This window comes from Sceloporus occidentalis, unplaced genomic scaffold, assembly GCF_023333645.1.
Source record: "Sceloporus occidentalis isolate IW3139 unplaced genomic scaffold, rSceOcc1.0.p SCAF_176, whole genome shotgun sequence".
NCBI lineage: Eukaryota > Metazoa > Chordata > Lepidosauria > Squamata > Phrynosomatidae > Sceloporus > Sceloporus occidentalis.
In genome coordinates, this window is record NW_028317156.1 from 1,107,501 (window position 1) to 1,126,057 (window position 18,557).

At 58.6% G+C, this 18,557-nt stretch overlaps 1 pseudogene; it reads right to left on the reverse strand.

Annotated features, from left to right (window-relative positions):
• Window positions 1-17,342: 17,342 nt before the first annotated feature.
• Window positions 17,343-17,955, reverse strand: LOC149278988 (18S ribosomal RNA; annotated as a pseudogene; the record flags this gene model as incomplete).
• Between the last annotated feature and the right edge of the window lie 602 nt (window positions 17,956-18,557).

Sequence of the window (18,557 nt, forward strand, 5' to 3'; positions counted from 1 at the left end):
CTTACATATAGTCTACCGTGAAAACTGAGAAACGCCACGTCCTGATATTTCTCGGGCAGTCGTTCGGAATTTAGATTTTGTAATCCCGAAGCGAGAGTCCGTGGCGCGCAGTCTTTCAAGGCCAGCGAAACGCTAAAGTGAGTGGCCAACACCCTAGAGTCAAGGACTCGCTTGGGTGTATCCCTGACCTCCTCAACCGTCACATTCCACCGGCGTAACAACCTCACTCCCTGGGCTACCGAAGTCGGGAGATAGGAGCCGTGCCGAACACGCATGCTTTTCACTCTCCCGCCCATAAACCAGTCCTGTAAAAAGGGGTCTCCCCATTTCCTGAAACTGTGCACCCAGCCCGGTGTCTGGGGGTCATCTCTTCCGAGAGGCCCGAAGTTCCTTTTCAGAAAGTTAGTAGTCAGGACAACAACTGGGTTAACCATGGCCAACCCACCGTGTCGCCGGGCTAGGTACGTCACTTCCCGCTTAATGAGGTTGAGCCTGTTCCCCCACAACATGCGAAAGAACAAACCGAACACCCGCGAGTGAAGGCTACATGGCAAAAGACAGGTGTGACTGACGTACGTAAACAGGGGCAATACGTAGGTTTTAATCAGGTGAACCCTTTCTCTGTAGGTCAGTTTCCACCGGCAACACTCGTCTACCTTGCTGCAGGCCACGGCTAAACGTTCGGTCCAGTTGACCAACGAGTAATTTCCCGGTCCGAACTTAACCCCCAAGATTTGAATTTGGTCACGGGCCACTGGGAAACCGTCGGGGAGAGGGAATTGCTTCCCCTCCTTCCCGCACCAGAAAACTACGCTCTTGTCCCGGTTAATCCGGGAGGAAGTGGCAGCAGAATAGCTCTTCATCATTTCATCCACTGTGACTGCCTCCTGTGTGTCGGACACAATCACAGAGATGTCGTCAGCGTAAGCCAGTATCCGTAAGGGCCTTCCTGGGGTTCGGGCCACTCCTCTTAAACGACTTGCATCAACCCTTCGGATGAAGGGATCTATAGCAAAGACGTACAAGAGGGGGCTGAGGGGACAGCCCTGCCTCACCCCAGATCGGATTTTAAACGGTTTGCCTCTCCATCCATTAACAAGAGTGAAGCTTTCGGCCCCTCTATATAAAGAAATCAGCCAATTGATAAGTTTTCCCGGCAAGCCATACCTGCGCAAGACTGCCCACAGATAGTAATGATCCACCCGATCAAACGCCTTCGACTGATCAAGTGCCAAGAGATACTTATCCCCATCCTCTACCCTACACCGCTCGATGGCTTCCCTGACCTCGCAGACGGCGTCAAAGACAGTTCTGCCCTTCACGGTGCAGTATTGAGAATCAGACAAGACCTCACTTGCGACCCCCTGCAAACGTTTAAAAATGATCTTCGCCAAAACCTTCCTGTCGACATTCAAGAGTGATATGGGTCGCCAGTTCCCCACATCAGCCGTGTCGACAACTCTGGGCTTAGTTAGCATAATCACTGCTGAGGATCTCATCGAAGGAGGGAGTATCCCCCTCTCCAGGCTTTCATTAAAAACTTCGGTGAGACTAGGGGCCAGGAGACCGCAGAAGGCATGATAGAATTCGGCCGTAAGACCGTCAGGGCCCGGAGATTTTTTCCTTGTCTGCTCTAATATTGTCTCCGTGACCTCCTCGACAGTGATTGGGCTAACCAACTCATCCAGCTTTCCATGATCAATCTCAGGAAGGGAAAGACCCATCAAAAAGTCGTCCGCCTGATGTCGGCAGGGTCTCCTCTGTCCGAGGAGCTCCACATAGTAATCGCGGACAACCCTCTGTATCCCCCGAGGAGTTTCCTCCAGGACACCGAGGGTGTTCCGCAGACAGGTAATGATCTTAGCAGACTCCTTCCTTTTGCAACTAAGAAAAGGATCGGGTGAGTGGTAAGCCCCATGATCCCTTTCCTTGAGCAAGGAGGCATACCTGTCATACTGGAACGTCCTCATCAAGGATTTGACCCTAGAGATGTCCCCGGGATCACCTCGTTGCGACACCAGACAGTCTAACTTGCACAGGAGCCCGAGATAAGTCCTGTACTTTGAGGACTGGATGTTCTGAGAAAGAGAGCGAAATAAGGCACGGGTTCTTACCTTCACCATCTCCCACCACTCAGACTTCGTTGTGCAGAATTCCGCAACGGTGACCTGGTCATGAAAGAAGTTCTCGAAAGCCTGCTGAACCCAGCCTTCTGTCAGGATGTCAGAATTAAGTCGCCAAATCCCTTTACCTCTTAGCGGAGCCTGCGAGACATTTAACAGACAGGTAAGAATAAGGTGATCGGAGAACTCCACCGGTTTAAGCACAAGTGCCGTCACCGGAAGAGACTCCTTAACATAAATCCTATCTATCCTACTCTGGCAGTTACCTCGCTGATATGTGTAACCTGTGAGGTCTGGGTTGTGCTTAATATGCACATCTACCAAGCCTGCCTGCCTGACTATTCTAGTAAGGGCCAAAGCGTCGTATCCCGGTTTGTCTTTGCCACCTTTCCTGTCTTTGGTCCTAGTAACGGTATTAAAATCACCAGCAAAGACAATATGCCGGGACGTGTAGAGGAAAGGCTCTATCTCGTTAAACAGACGCTTCCTCTCCCACTTGGTCTGGGGGGCATAGATATTAATCAGACGGAGAGGCTGCCTGCCTACCGACACATCAAGAACTACGCACCTACCCTTCGTTATCTCAATCACCCTATTGAACGTTACGTCCACACCCTGGAACAGGATGGCAACTCCCCCGTAGCCCTCCGTGGCTAGTGAAAAAAAGGAGTGCCCCCATCTCCAGTCGCGTTTAGCTGCATGCAGGGCCCCCAGGGAGTCCAGGCGGGTTTCCTGGACAAAGATTATATGGTAGTTCTCCCTGTGCCAGTTATCATAGGCTAGAAAACGGGCCCTGCACGTCTTAATACTAGCCACGTTATGAGTGGCTAAGGATAGTATGGGGAGAGTCGCCATCAAGGGTGATGAGAATGAGGAGACTTTCCCTTTTTCCGTACGTTCTCACCGTCCGAGTCTGAGGGGTACCTTTTCGCGGAGAGCCCCGCGGGCAAGGCGTCCTCCTCCGGAATCGGCACCTCTACCAACTCGCTATCCTCCACCTCTGCCAGGTGTCCTCGAGCTTCCGCGGCCCTTCCACCCTCCCCCGCCACTGTCGCCACTACCGCCGTCGCCTCTGCCGCCTCCTCGACCTCCATGCGGGTACCCCAGTCCATCAGGGCACTAAACCTGTTCTGGACTGGTATGTCCCCGCACGTCTTGCCGATAGCGGTTTCAGCGACGGCCGCCGCCGCTGATGATTTTGCGGCAGCGACAACGATGGATTTGGGTTTCGGGGCCCCGGAGCTCCCCCGTCCCGAAGGGACTTTCTCCCCCTCTAGTGTGGAGGGTGGATCCCCCCGGGAAGGGGTCTTAGCAGAGGCGGAGGATCTTACCGGACCTCTCCGAGCTGCCTCCTGAGTTGGGGTCTCCTTCCTCGGACCGACAGTCGTCCACCCCGACTCATCCCGCGTGGTTGCGGCTCGGGGTCCTGACGCCGATCGTGTGGTGATGCCTGTGGAAGGAGTACAGACAGGCAACGGGTCAATGATGTTACTTACGGGGTCGGTGCTGGAGGAGGTACCTGGGGCGTCGGGTAGAGTCTTGTCCCGAGCGCCCCCCACAACTGGCCGCGGGTCTTCCTCTGCGAATTCGTCCTCACCTTCCCAGATGCTGTCCAAGTTGTGCTGGGCTTCGGGACACGCTCTGTAGGAATGACCCAACACCCCGCACAGGTTGCAACGGATGGTAGTGCACTCCTGCTTGGAGTGTCCTACAACACCGCATAGGGTGCACTTGGTGACATCGCACCCTATGCTGAAATGCCGGGGCGAGCCACACTTGTGGCACACCCGGGGCTGACCGGGATAGAAGCACGATACCGGGTCAGTCCCGATGAAGATGGAGTTGGGCATGTGCTGTAGGAGACCCCGTACCTCCTTCAGACGGATGTTGACCGTCCAGCCGCCGTTCCAGATCCCGTCCTCACAGAGAGTCTTGACCGGGGTGGTCAAGACCTCCCCGTATCTGCGGGCCCACACCAGTATGTCCGCGACGGGTATGGACTCATTCCGCATCTCCAGACCCCTCGGGGACATGAAGCTGATGTCATACTCAGGGGTGCCGCTAACGTGGATGATGGCAAAAAAATCCGCGACCGCAAAGCCCAGGTCCTTCAGGGCCCCTACCACCCGCTTCCTATCGGGCACGGATCCCTCCGCTACGTGCAGCAGGCGGACCACGTTCCTTCTCCTCATGGGTTGCCCCGCTGGGAGTCCCGTAGCCCGCCCGCCAGGTGGTGGCACATGAACCTTCGGGGGACCCGCCGCCCAGGCGTTAGCGGTCGCGGGTGTCCCACCTGGGGCCACCATTGGAGTGGGCACTATGGGCAGTGTGGACCCCCCCGTGGCCCCGCTACCGTGTCCGCCCGTGGACCCACCGGCGGGCACCGCGGCCACCGCAGCGACCCCCCGTGTCACGGCGGGGGAAGGTGTCACCCCGGTCCTGACCGTAGGGGCCATCGCGGGTGGTCCCGCGGTCCCCTGGCATACAGTGTGTGTGTTGTGCACCGTGACTTTAAAATTACCGGGGGGCGTGGCCTGTGCCGCGGCGGGGGCGGAGCCAGCAACCGGCATCGCGGCTGCGGGAGCCCCGGGGGTCACCGCACCCGGCACTGTCTCCATCACAACCGCCGCGGTTTCGGCCGTGGCGCCCAGCAAAACTCCGGACAGATTATCATCTGTCCGGGGTAGTAAACACAGGGAGCGGGCCACCCGGGTAGCGGCGGCCCCGCTCACAACAGCAGCTTCGTCCAGCTGCACTCCGGGCGATTCCTCCGCCCGGAGTAGTCTGGACAGGGGGAGGGCAGCCTGACTATTCTGACTATTCTAGTAAGGGCCAAAGCGTCGTATCCCGGTTTGTCTTTGCCACCTTTCCTGTCTTTGGTCCTAGTAACGGTATTAAAATCACCAGCAAAGACAATATGCCGGGACGTGTAGAGGAAAGGCTCTATCTCGTTAAACAGACGCTTCCTCTCCCACTTGGTCTGGGGGGCATAGATATTAATCAGACGGAGAGGCTGCCTGCCTACCGACACATCAAGAACTACGCACCTACCCTTCGTTATCTCAATCACCCTATTGAACGTTACGTCCACACCCTGGAACAGGATGGCAACTCCCCCGTAGCCCTCCGTGGCTAGTGAAAAAAAGGAGTGCCCCCATCTCCAGTCGCGTTTAGCTGCATGCAGGGCCCCCAGGGAGTCCAGGCGGGTTTCCTGGACAAAGATTATATGGTAGTTCTCCCTGTGCCAGTTATCATAGGCTAGAAAACGGGCCCTGCACGTCTTAATACTAGCCACGTTATGAGTGGCTAAGGATAGTATGGGGAGAGTCGCCATCAAGGGTGATGAGAATGAGGAGACTTTCCCTTTTTCCGTACGTTCTCACCGTCCGAGTCTGAGGGGTACCTTTTCGCGGAGAGCCCCGCGGGCAAGGCGTCCTCCTCCGGAATCGGCACCTCTACCAACTCGCTATCCTCCACCTCTGCCAGGTGTCCTCGAGCTTCCGCGGCCCTTCCACCCTCCCCCGCCACTGTCGCCACTACCGCCGTCGCCTCTGCCGCCTCCTCGACCTCCATGCGGGTACCCCAGTCCATCAGGGCACTAAACCTGTTCTGGACTGGTATGTCCCCGCACGTCTTGCCGATAGCGGTTTCAGCGACGGCCGCCGCCGCTGATGATTTTGCGGCAGCGACAACGATGGATTTGGGTTTCGGGGCCCCGGAGCTCCCCCGTCCCGAAGGGACTTTCTCCCCCTCTAGTGTGGAGGGTGGATCCCCCCGGGAAGGGGTCTTAGCAGAGGCGGAGGATCTTACCGGACCTCTCCGAGCTGCCTCCTGAGTTGGGGTCTCCTTCCTCGGACCGACAGTCGTCCACCCCGACTCATCCCGCGTGGTTGCGGCTCGGGGTCCTGACGCCGATCGTGTGGTGATGCCTGTGGAAGGAGTACAGACAGGCAACGGGTCAATGATGTTACTTACGGGGTCGGTGCTGGAGGAGGTACCTGGGGCGTCGGGTAGAGTCTTGTCCCGAGCGCCCCCCACAACTGGCCGCGGGTCTTCCTCTGCGAATTCGTCCTCACCTTCCCAGATGCTGTCCAAGTTGTGCTGGGCTTCGGGACACGCTCTGTAGGAATGACCCAACACCCCGCACAGGTTGCAACGGATGGTAGTGCACTCCTGCTTGGAGTGTCCTACAACACCGCATAGGGTGCACTTGGTGACATCGCACCCTATGCTGAAATGCCGGGGCGAGCCACACTTGTGGCACACCCGGGGCTGACCGGGATAGAAGCACGATACCGGGTCAGTCCCGATGAAGAAGGAGTTGGGCATGTGCTGTAGGAGACCCCGTACCTCCTTCAGACGGATGTTGACCGTCCAGCCGCCGTTCCAGATCCCGTCCTCACAGAGAGTCTTGACCGGGGTGGTCAAGACCTCCCCGTATCTGCGGGCCCACACCAGTATGTCCGCGACGGGTATGGACTCATTCCGCATCTCCAGACCCCTCGGGGACATGAAGCTGATGTCATACTCAGGGGTGCCGCTAACGTGGATGATGGCAAAAAAATCCGCGACCGCAAAGCCCAGGTCCTTCAGGGCCCCTACCACCCGCTTCCTATCGGGCACGGATCCCTCCGCTACGTGCAGCAGGCGGACCACGTTCCTTCTCCTCATGGGTTGCCCCGCTGGGAGTCCCGTAGCCCGCCCGCCAGGTGGTGGCACATGAACCTTCGGGGGACCCGCCGCCCAGGCGTTAGCGGTCGCGGGTGTCCCACCTGGGGCCACCATTGGAGTGGGCACTATGGGCAGTGTGGACCCCCCCGTGGCCCCGCTACCGTGTCCGCCCGTGGACCCACCGGCGGGCACCGCGGCCACCGCAGCGACCCCCCGTGTCACGGCGGGGGAAGGTGTCACCCCGGTCCTGACCGTAGGGGCCATCGCGGGTGGTCCCGCGGTCCCCTGGCATACAGTGTGTGTGTTGTGCACCGTGACTTTAAAATTACCGGGGGGCGTGGCCTGTGCCGCGGCGGGGGCGGAGCCAGCAACCGGCATCGCGGCTGCGGGAGCCCCGGGGGTCACCGGCACCGCTGCCGGAGTGACCCCGGCGGGGACCGCAGCCGCACCCGGCACTGTCTCCATCACAACCGCCGCGGTTTCGGCCGTGGCGCCCAGCAAAACTCCGGACAGATTATCATCTGTCCGGGGTAGTAAACACAGGGAGCGGGCCACCCGGGTAGCGGCGGCCCCGCTCACAACAGCAGCTTCGTCCAGCTGCACTCCGGGCGATTCCTCCGCCCGGAGTAGTCTGGACAGGGGGAGGGCAGCCCGGTTAGCGGCGGCCCCGTACACGGAGGACGGCACCTCCGGGGACACCGAAGCCGCAGGAGCAGCCGGGACAACTAGGTCCACCACCACAGGGTGGATAGGACCAACTACGACGGGGGGAGCGGCCACAGAACCGCCGATCCCTCTGGAGGGACAAGGAGGCGGGCACGCCGCCGGGAGCGCCGGCACGGATCCCGCGGCAGCAGCAGCCACCCCGGCGGCCGCCGAAGCGGTCGCCGGTGCCGCAGCCGGCCGCGGGGGCCACGGGAGACGGACGGACACAGACAGGGGAACGTGAACGTACAACGGAGGGAAAACACACTGGGGGTGGGGGGACAACAGGGGACATCACAACAACAGGGGACATACCGACAGATACATCGGGGAAGGTACTCACACAAGGTCCCCGGGGCTCACCGGCCAAACGCAGACCGGCGGGGATAGTGTCCCTGGCCCTCCGACGGGAAGGGCCCGCTCTCGGATCCTTGGCAGCAGCGTCGGGGACCCGGGCCGGGAGGGATGGGAACTCCTCCTCGGACATGATGGGGGGGGTATCCCCGACGCTTTCCTCCCCGGACAATGGGATAGCGGGCCTGCTCCTGGTGGTCTTCTTTTTCCGCCTCCGTGGCGCAGCTTGGATCCTAATGTCCTCCTCCTCGTCCAATTCCTCCATTGAAAAAATCAGCGGCCTTCGTATAGCGGACTTCTCTTGGGTCCCGTCGTACTGTGGTGGTGGCGGTGGTGATGTAGGCGCCACCGGTTCCGGGTCCTCCGGGGTCGGTGGCACCCCCGACTCCTCCACCTCCTGCTCCCGCAGCTTCTCCTGCAGGAACCGCACGCGGTCACGGTTCTGGGCTGTGCGTCTCGCCAACTCCACTTCTTTCTCCTTCAGGGAGACGATCCGCTCCCGTATGGGGCCGCGATGACGACTCCCCACCCTGTTGCTCTGCTGCCGGAGCTCTTTCAGCTGTCCGGCAACCTCCTCCTTCTCCTCCCCCAGGGAACGCAACTCCTGTTGGAGGTTAGCCAGGGCCTGCCTGAGGGGTTCCCCGTCCGACTCCGCAGGTACTGGGAGCCCCACCTTAGCCTTTTGGGCATAGGAAGGGCCCTGTTCCACCGCCTCCTCATCATCTTCCGGGGTCGTATCAATCCTCGCCTCGGCGGACTCCAAGGCCCTGGCCCCAGCGTCCCTGAGGGCGAGGGCCCGTAGATTGAGGGCCCCCAGCAACAGGAGGAAAGTTGGGTCAGCCCTCAGATGGTGGGGCAGACCGACTCCCTTCTTGTACATGGCTATCTTGGCTCTCAAGGCCGTGGTGTATGCCTCGAGCGCCGCCATGTTCCGACGCACAGCCGTGCATACAGCTCCTGCAGCCTCCCGGGATGGGAGTAAGATGCCGTCCTCCGTGTACACCAAACTGTCACATATGGTGGAGATGCGGCCCCTCCACTCCTCTATGAGGGTGGAGGCCATGATGGGACCCCGGGGAGGAAGTTACCTTCCCCGGGGTAGCAAACGTCCAGCACCAGAAAGTAATAAAAAGAAACCAAGTTCCACCAGCAACACAAAACACCTCCTCTCCCCTCGCCTCCCAACTCCACAGTGAGCAGCCGACGCCCAGCCCTGATTGGAGCTGGAGATATTTTATTTGTTTTTTTTAAAACAGCCACCAAAAATTAATCAAAATATAACAATAATAACAACAAATATAACAATGATAACAAAAATTATAATAACAAAATATGCAAATTTTTTTTTTTTTTTTTTTTTTTTTTTTTTTTCCCAAAAATTAATCAAAATCTAACAATGATAACAATAACAACGAATATAACAACAATGATAACAAAATAAGCAAAATTTTTTTTTTTTTTTTTTTTTTATATAAACCAACCCTCCCCATCACCCACCATCACCCATTTTACAAAAACCAAACCTCCCCTTCACCCACCATCACCCATTTTAAAAAAACCCAACCCTCCCCTTCACCCACCATCACCCATTTTAAAGAAAACCCTACCCCTCCCATCACCCACCCCTCACCCACACACAAACCCACCCACAGTAATTAAAAAAACCATACACCTTCTTGTACCTTCCCACCCCCACCCATAACACATACCCTCCCGCTAACATTAAAACAAAACAGTACACACTAAAATATCACATAAAACACCCCCCATCCCCACGCCCCATTAGATTCCGGTCCATGTGTGTTGGTGATCCGGGACGGAATCTGTACGGACGTGGCGGTTGGGGACACAACTAAAGAAAAAGAAAAACGGAAAAGTAAGATACATAAAGAAACAAAAACCCAATAAAACAAAAACTTCTAAAACATCAAACCATGACGGTGGCAACGTACGGTACTCCAGGTACTCATCTAAAACACGTAGCAGCCTTCCTTGAAAAAGTATGTACACCTTTCAACGACAAAACAGTTAACTGTTAGTTGCATGACATAACGCTAAAAAGTGCAATGACATGCCTAAAACAATAGGGGACAGTATGTGATAACTACTAACATGCTGGGCTCTTGTACAGAGACCATGGCCTCAAGGCGGGTGGACCTTGAGGTTTTTCCACAGCCGTTGCCAATGCTGGTTTTCCATGGAAGCCCTCTCTTTTGTCGCGATTGCCACCACCGCTGTGAAGATATCATTCACCACCACCTGACAGGAAAGGACCTTTTGTCGGATGGAAACCTGACATCTAGCGTGCCACGTGAAATATCTAATAACTGCGCTAACTAGAAAAACAGTGCTCAAATTAAACCTCTGCCCCCTGCTGTTGGTCGTCCCGTAGACCCACTCCGCGTATGACATGCGAGAGAGGAATGGGATACCTAAGGCGACTGACACCCCCCGGTAAACATCCACATTAAAGGGGCACTCAAGCAGAAAGTGGTCCATGGACTCAACTTTCCCGAAACATTCCACCCGGGGACAACCGCGATCCGCTATGTTCCGGTACTTAAGATTCCCTCTTACATATAGTCTACCGTGAAAACTGAGAAACGCCACGTCCTGATATTTCTCGGGCAGTCGTTCGGAATTTAGATTTTGTAATCCCGAAGCGAGAGTCCGTGGCGCGCAGTCTTTCAAGGCCAGCGAAACGCTAAAGTGAGTGGCCAGCACCCTAGAGTCAAGGACTCGCTTGGGTGTATCCCTGACCTCCTCAACCGTCACATTCCACCGGCGTAACAACCTCACTCCCTGGGCTACCGAAGTCGGGAGATAGGAGCCGTGCCGAACACGCATGCTTTTCACTCTCCCGCCCATAAACCAGTCCTGTAAAAAGGGGTCTCCCCATTTCCTGAAACTGTGCACCCAGCCCGGTGTCTGGGGGTCATCTCTTCCGAGAGGCCCGAAGTTCCTTTTCAGAAAGTTAGTAGTCAGGACAACAACTGGGTTAACCATGGCCAACCCACCGTGTCGCCGGGCTAGGTACGTCACTTCCCGCTTAATGAGGTTGAGCCTGTTCCCCCACAACATGCGAAAGAACAAACCGAACACCCGCGAGTGAAGGCTACATGGCAAAAGACAGGTGTGACTGACGTACGTAAACAGGGGCAATACGTAGGTTTTAATCAGGTGAACCCTTTCTCTGTAGGTCAGTTTCCACCGGCAACACTCGTCTACCTTGCTGCAGGCCACAGCTAAACGTTCGGTCCAGTTGACCAACGAGTAATCTCCCGGTCCGAACTTAACCCCCAAGATTTGAATTTGGTCACGGGCCACTGGGAAACCGTCGGGGAGAGGGAATTGCTTCCCCTCCTTCCCGCACCAGAAAACTACGCTCTTGTCCCGGTTAATCCGGGAGGAAGTGGCAGCAGAATAGCTCTTCATCATTTCATCCACTGTGACTGCCTCCTGTGTGTCGGACACAATCACAGAGATGTCGTCAGCGTAAGCCAGTATCCGTAAGGGCCTTCCTGGGGTTCGGGCCACTCCTCTTAAACGACTTGCATCAACCCTTCGGATGAAGGGATCTATAGCAAAGACGTACAAGAGGGGGCTGAGGGGACAGCCCTGCCTCACCCCAGATCGGATTTTAAACGGTTTGCCTCTCCATCCATTAACAAGAGTGAAGCTTTCGGCCCCTCTATATAAAGAAATCAGCCAATTGATAAGTTTTCCCGGCAAGCCATACCTGCGCAAGACTGCCCACAGATAGTAATGATCCACCCGATCAAACGCCTTCGACTGATCAAGTGCCAAGAGATACTTATCCCCATCCTCTACCCTACACCGCTCGATGGCTTCCCTGACCTCGCAGACGGCGTCAAAGACAGTTCTGCCCTTCACGGTGCAGTATTGAGAATCAGACAAGACCTCACTTGCGACCCCCTGCAAACGTTTAAAAATGATCTTCGCCAAAACCTTCCTGTCGACATTCAAGAGTGATATGGGTCGCCAGTTCCCCACATCAGCCGTGTCGACAACTCTGGGCTTAGTTAGCATAATCACTGCCGAGGATCTCATCGAAGGAGGGAGTATCCCCCTCTCCAGGCTTTCATTAAAAACTTCGGTGAGACTAGGGGCCAGGAGACCGCAGAAGGCATGATAGAATTCGGCCGTAAGACCGTCAGGGCCCGGAGATTTTTTCCTCGTCTGCTCTAATATTGTCTCCGTGACCTCCTTGACAGTGATTGGGCTAACCAACTCATCCAGCTTTCCATGATCAATCTCAGGAAGGGAAAGACCCATCAAAAAGTCGTCCGCCTGATGTCGGCAGGGTCTCCTCTGTCCGAGGAGCTCCACATAGTAATCGCGGACAACCCTCTGTATCCCCCGAGGAGTTTCCTCCAGGACACCGAGGGTGTTCCGCAGACAGGTAATGATCTTAGCAGACTCCTTCCTTTTGCAACTAAGAAAAGGATCGGGTGAGTGGTAAGCCCCATGATCCCTTTCCTTGAGCAAGGAGGCATACCTGTCATACTGGAACGTCCTCATCATGGATTTGACCCTAGAGATGTCCCCGGGATCACCTCGTTGCGACACCAGACAGTCTAACTTGCACAGGAGCCCGAGATAAGTCCTGTACTTTGAGGACTGGATGTTCTGAGAAAGAGAGCGAAATAAGGCACGGGTTCTTACCTTCACCATCTCCCACCACTCAGACTTCGTCGTGCAGAATTCCGCAACGGTGACCTGGTCATGAAAGAAGTTCTCGAAAGCCTGCTGAACCCAGCCTTCTGTCAAGATGTCAGAATTAAGTCGCCAAATCCCTTTACCTCTTAGCGGAGCCTGCGAGACATTTAACAGACAGGTAAGAATAAAGTGCCGTCACCGGAAGAGACTCCTTAACATAAATCCTATCTATCCTACTCTGGCAGTTACCTCGCTGATATGTGTAACCTGTGAGGTCTGGGTTGTGCTTAATATGCACATCTACCAAGCCTGCCTGCCTGACTATTCTAGTAAGGGCCAAAGCGTCGTATCCCGGTTTGTCTTTGCCACCTTTCCTGTCTTTGGTCCTAGTAACGGTATTAAAATCACCAGCAAAGACAATATGCCGGGACGTGTAGAGGAAAGGCTCTATCTCGTTAAACAGACGCTTCCTCTCCCACTTGGTCTGGGGGGCATAGATATTAATCAGACGGAGAGGCTGCCTGCTTACCGACACATCAAGAACTACGCACCTACCCTTCGTTATCTCAATCACCCTATTGAACGTTATGTCCACACCCTGGAACAGGATGGCAACTCCCCCGTAGCCCTCCGTGGCTAGTGAAAAAAAGGAGTGCCCCCATCTCCAGTCGCGTTTAGCTGCATGCAGGGCCCCCAGGGAGTCCAGGCGGGTTTCCTGGACAAAGATTATATGGTAGTTCTCCCTGTGCCAGTTATCATAGGCTATAAATCGGGCCCTGCACGTCTTAATACTAGCCACGTTATGAGTGGCTAAGGATAGTATGGGGAGAGTCGCCATCAAGGGTGATGAGAATGAGGAGACTTTCCCTTTTTCCGTACGTTCTCACCGTCCGAGTCTGAGGGGTACCTTTTCGCGGAGAGCCCCGCGGGCAAGGCGTCCTCCTCCGGAATCGGCACCTCTACCAACTCGCTATCCTCCACCTCTGCCAGGTGTCCTCGAGCTTCCGCGGCCCTTCCACCCTCCCCCGCCACTGTCGCCACTACCGCCGCCGCCTCTGCCGCCTCCTCGACCTCCATGCGGGTACCCCAGTCCATCAGGGCACTAAACCTGTTCTGGACTGGTATGTCCCCGCACGTCTTGCCGATAGCGGTTTCAGCGACGGCCGCCGCCGCTGATGATTTTGCGGCAGCGACAACGATGGATTTGGGTTTCGGGGCCCCGGAGCTCCCCCGTCCCGAAGGGACTTTCTCCCCCTCTAGTGTGGAGGGTGGATCCCCCCGGGAAGGGGTCTTAGCAGAGGCGGAGGATCTTACCGGACCTCTCCGAGCTGCCTCCTGAGTTGGGGTCTCCTTCCTCGGACCGACAGTCGTCCACCCCGACTCATCCCGCGTGGTTGCGGCTCGGGGTCCTGACGCCGATCGTGTGGTGATGCCTGTGGAAGGAGTACAGACAGAAATGGGGTGAGACATTCGTTGTTTTGGACGGACAGGCAACGGGTCAATGATGTTACTTACGGGGTCGGTGCCGGAGGAGGTACCTGGGGCGTCGGGTAGAGCCTTGTCCCGAGCGCCCCCCACAACTGGCCGCGGGTCTTCCTCTGCGAATTCGCCCTCTCCTTCCCAGATACTGTCCAAGTTGTGCTGGGCTTCAGGACACGCTCTGTAGGAATGACCCAACACCCCGCACAGGTTGCAACGGATAGTAGTGCACTCCTGCTTGGAGTGTCCTACAACACCGCATAGGGTGCACTTGGTGACATCACACCCTATGCTGAAATGCCGGGGCGAGCCACACTTGTGGCACACCCGGGGCTGACCGGGATAGAAGCACGATACCCGGTCAGTCCCGATGAAGAAGGAGTTGGGCATGTGCTGTAGGAGACCCCGTACCTCCTTCAGACGGATGTTGACCGTCCAGCCGCCGTTCCAGATCCCGTCCTCACAGAGAGTCTTGACCGGGGTGGTCAAGACCTCCCCGTATCTGCGGGCCCACACCAGTATGTCCGCGACGGGTATGGACTCATTCCGCACCAGGAAGTTCACCTTGCGGACCTCCTGGCGCGATATGGCCTGGACATTGAACCGGGCCCATAGGCTGTCGCCGGACTTTGGCACCCCCTCCCAAAGGGTCCAGAACCTCTCCAGACCCCTCGGGGACATGAAACTGATGTCATACTCAGGGGTGCCGCTAACGTGGATGATGGCGAAAAAGTCCGCGACCGCAAAGCCCAGGTCCTTCAGGGCCCCTACCACCCGCTTCCTATCGGGCACGGATCCCTCCGCTACGTGCAGCAGGCGGACCACGTTCCTTCTCCGCATGGGTTGCCCCGCTGGGAGTCCCGTAGCCCGCCTGCCTGGTGGTGGCACCTGAACCTTCGGGGGACCCGCCGCCCAGGCGTTAGCGGTTGCGGGTGTCGCACCTGGGGCCACCGTTGGAGTGGGCACTATGGGCAGTGTGGACCCCCCCGTGGCCCCGCTACCATGCCCGCCCGTGGACCCACCGGGGGGTACCGCGGCCACCGCAGCGACCCCCTGTGTCACGGCGGGGGAAGGTGTCACCCCGGTGGGAGTCCCCCTTTCGGCCGGAGCAGGAGCCCTGACCGCAGCGGCCGCCCCCGCAGCCCAGGCCACCGCCGACCTCCCAGGGTTCTGCCCCCCAGGGTTCTTCCCCACCCTGACTATAGGGGCCATCGCGGGTGGTCCCGCGGCCCCCTGGCATACAGAATGTGTGGTGTGCGGTGCGACTTTAAGATTACCGGGGGGGGCGGCCTGTGCCGCGACGGGGGCGGAGCCAGCAACCGGCATCACGGCTGCGGGAGCCCCGGGGGTCACCGGCACCGCTGCCGGAGTGACCCCGGCGGGGACCGCAGCCGCACCCGGCACTGCCTCCATTGTAACCGCCGCGGTTTCGGCCGCGGCGCCCGGCAAAACTCCGGACAGATTATCATCTGTCCGGGGTAGTTTGGACAGGGAGCGGGCCACCCGGGTAGCGGCGGCCCCGCTCACAACAACAGCCGCCTCTGGCTGCCCTCCAGGCGAGTCCTCCGCCCGGAGTAGTGGGGACAGAGGGTGGGCCGCCCAGGTAGCGGCAGCCCCACTCGCAACGGCAGCTTCTTTTAGCTGCACTCCGGGCGATTCCTCCGCCCGGAGTAGTCTGGACAGGGGGAGGGCAGCCCGGTTAGCGGCGGCCCCGTACACGGAGGACGGCACCTCCGGGGACACCGAAGCCGCAGGAGCAGCCGGGACAACTAGGTCCACCACCACAGGGTGGATGGGACCAATTACAACGGGGGAAGCGGCCACAGAACCGCCGATCCCTCTGGAGGGACAAGGAGGCGGGCACGCCGCCGGGAGCGCCGGCACGGATCCCGCGGCAGCAGCAGCCGCCCCGGCGGTCGCCGGTGCCGCAGCCGGCCGCGGGGGTGACAAAACCCGCGCCCCGACGGGGGCCACGGAAGACGGACGGACACAGACAGGGGAACGTGAACGTACTACAGAGGGAACACACACTGGGGGTGGGGGGACAACAGGGGACATGACAACAACAGGGGACATACCGACAGGTACATCGGGGAAGGTACTCACACAAGGTCCCCGGGGCTCACCGGCCAAACGCAGACCGGCGGGGATAGTGTCCCTGGCCCTCCGACGGGAAGGGCCCGCTCTCGGATCCTCGGCAGCAGCGTCGGGGACCCGGGCCGGGAGGGATGGGAACTCCTCCTCGGACATGATGGGGGGGGTATCCCCGACGCTCTCCTCCCCGGACGATTGGATAGCGGGCCTGCTCCTGGTGGTCTTCTTTTTCCGCCTCCGTGGCGCAGCTTGGATCTTAATGTCCTCCTCCTCGTCCAATTCCTCCATTGAAAAAATCAGCGGCCTTCGTATAGCGGACCTCTCCTGGGTCCCGTCGTACTGTGGTGGTGGCGGTGGCGGTGGTGATGTAGGCGCCACCGGTTCCGGGTCCTCCGGGGTCGGTGGTACCCCCGACTCCTCCACCTCCTGCTCCCGCAGCTTCTCCTGCAGGAACCGCACGCGGTCACGGTTCTGGGCTGTGCGTCTCGCCAACTCCGCTTCTTTCTCCTTCAGGGAGACGATCCGCTCCCGTATGGGGCCGCGATGACGACTCCCCACCCTGTTGCTCTGCTGCCGGAGCTCTTTCAGCTGTCCGGCAACCTCCTCCTTCTCCTCCCCCAGGGAACGCAACTCTTGTTGGAGGTTAGCCAGGGCCTGCCTGAGGGGTTCCCCGTCTGACTCCGCAGGTACTGGGAGCCCCACCTTAGCCTTTTGGGCATAGGAAGGGCCCTGTTCCACCGCCTCCTCATCTTCAGGGTTCGTATTCACACTCGCCTCGGCGGTCTCCAAGGCCCTGGCCCCGGCGTCCCTGAGGGCGAGGGCCCGTAGATGGAGGGCCCCCAGCAACAGGAGGGAAGTCTGGTCGACCCTCAGATGGTGGGGCAGACCGACTCCCTTCTTGAGCATGGCTATTTTGGCGCTCAAGGCCGTGGTGTATGCCTCGAGCGCCTCCATGTTCCGACGCACAGCCCTGCATACGGTTCCTGCAGTCTCCCGGGATGGGAGTAGGATGCCGTCCTCCGTGTAGACCAGTTTCTCCGAGATTATGGCAATGCGGCCCCTCCACTCCTCAATGAGGGTGGAGGCCATGATGGGACCCCGGGGAGGCAGTTACCTTCCCCGGGGTAGCAAACGTCCAGCACCGAAAATAATAAAAAAGAAACCAAGTTCCACCAGCAACACAAAAACACCTCCTCTCCCCTCGCCTCCCAACTCCACAGTGAGCAGCCGACGCCCAGCCCTGATTGGAGCTGGAATTACCGCGGCTGCTGGCACCAGACTTGCCCTCCAATAGATCCTCGTTAAAGGATTTAAAGTGTACTCATTCCAATTACAGGGCCTCGAAAGAGTCCTGTATTGTTATTTTTCGTCACTACCTCCCCGAGTCGGGAGTGGGTAATTTGCGCGCCTGCTGCCTTCCTTGGATGTGGTAGCCGTTTCTCAGGCTCCCTCTCCGGAATCGAACCCTGATTCCCCGTTACCCGTGGTCACCATGGTAGGCACAGAAAGTACCATCGAAAGTTGATAGGGCAGACATCCGAATGTATCGTCGCCGTCACGGGGACGTGCGATCGGCCCGAGGTTATCTAGAGTCACCAAAGCGGCCGGCGGGGGCGAGCCCGCCGGATTGGTTTTGGTCTGATAAATGCATGCATCCCTGGGGGTCAGCGCTCGTCGGCATGTATTAGCTCTAGAATTACCACAGTTATCCAAGTAACAGATGGAGCGATCAAAGGAACCATAACTGATTTAATGAGCCATTCGCAGTTTCACTGTACCGGCCGTGTGTACTTACACGTGCATGGCTTAATCTTTGAGACAAGCATATGCTACTGGCAGGATCAACCAGGTAGCTCCCGTCGTCACGCGGGGGCCCGGCGGCGGCGGCCGGGCCCGGACGCGGCCCCCGGCGGACCGCTCCCGCCCCGGGGGCCGGGGCGGGAGGCGGCGGGCGCCGGGGGCGCAGCCCTCGGATCGGGTCTGCTTGGGGGGGGGACGCGGCGAGGGGGCCGCGGGGACGGAGGGAGAGCACGCGCTCCCCCTCCCTTCGTTCGGGGCCGGGAGAAAGGACGGTGCGTGCTCCGCGGCGGGGGGAACCCGGGGTGGGACGTGGAGCGCCCGCGGGTAGCCCCAGCCGGCCGCGGCTTCGGGCCGCTGGGAGTCCGGGGCCGAGCAAACTCAGTCGCCTGCGAGGGGGGTCCGGCGCCCGGGGCGGCTCTCCCCCGGCCCGGGGGAGAGGCCTCGGGGCCGCAGGCCGGGCAGCGGTGGGGCCCGGGGGTCCGCGCCGGGAAGTGCGCGGGGAGGCGGGCCGCTCGCCTGTACCAGGGGGCCCGCCGGGGACCGCCTGAGCGAGGGTTGCCTTCCCCGGCCCGGCGCGGGGCACCAGATCGGTCGTTGTCCTGGTCGTGGCGGTCGACGCCGACCGCTCACCTATATATCCGGCGGAGGGTG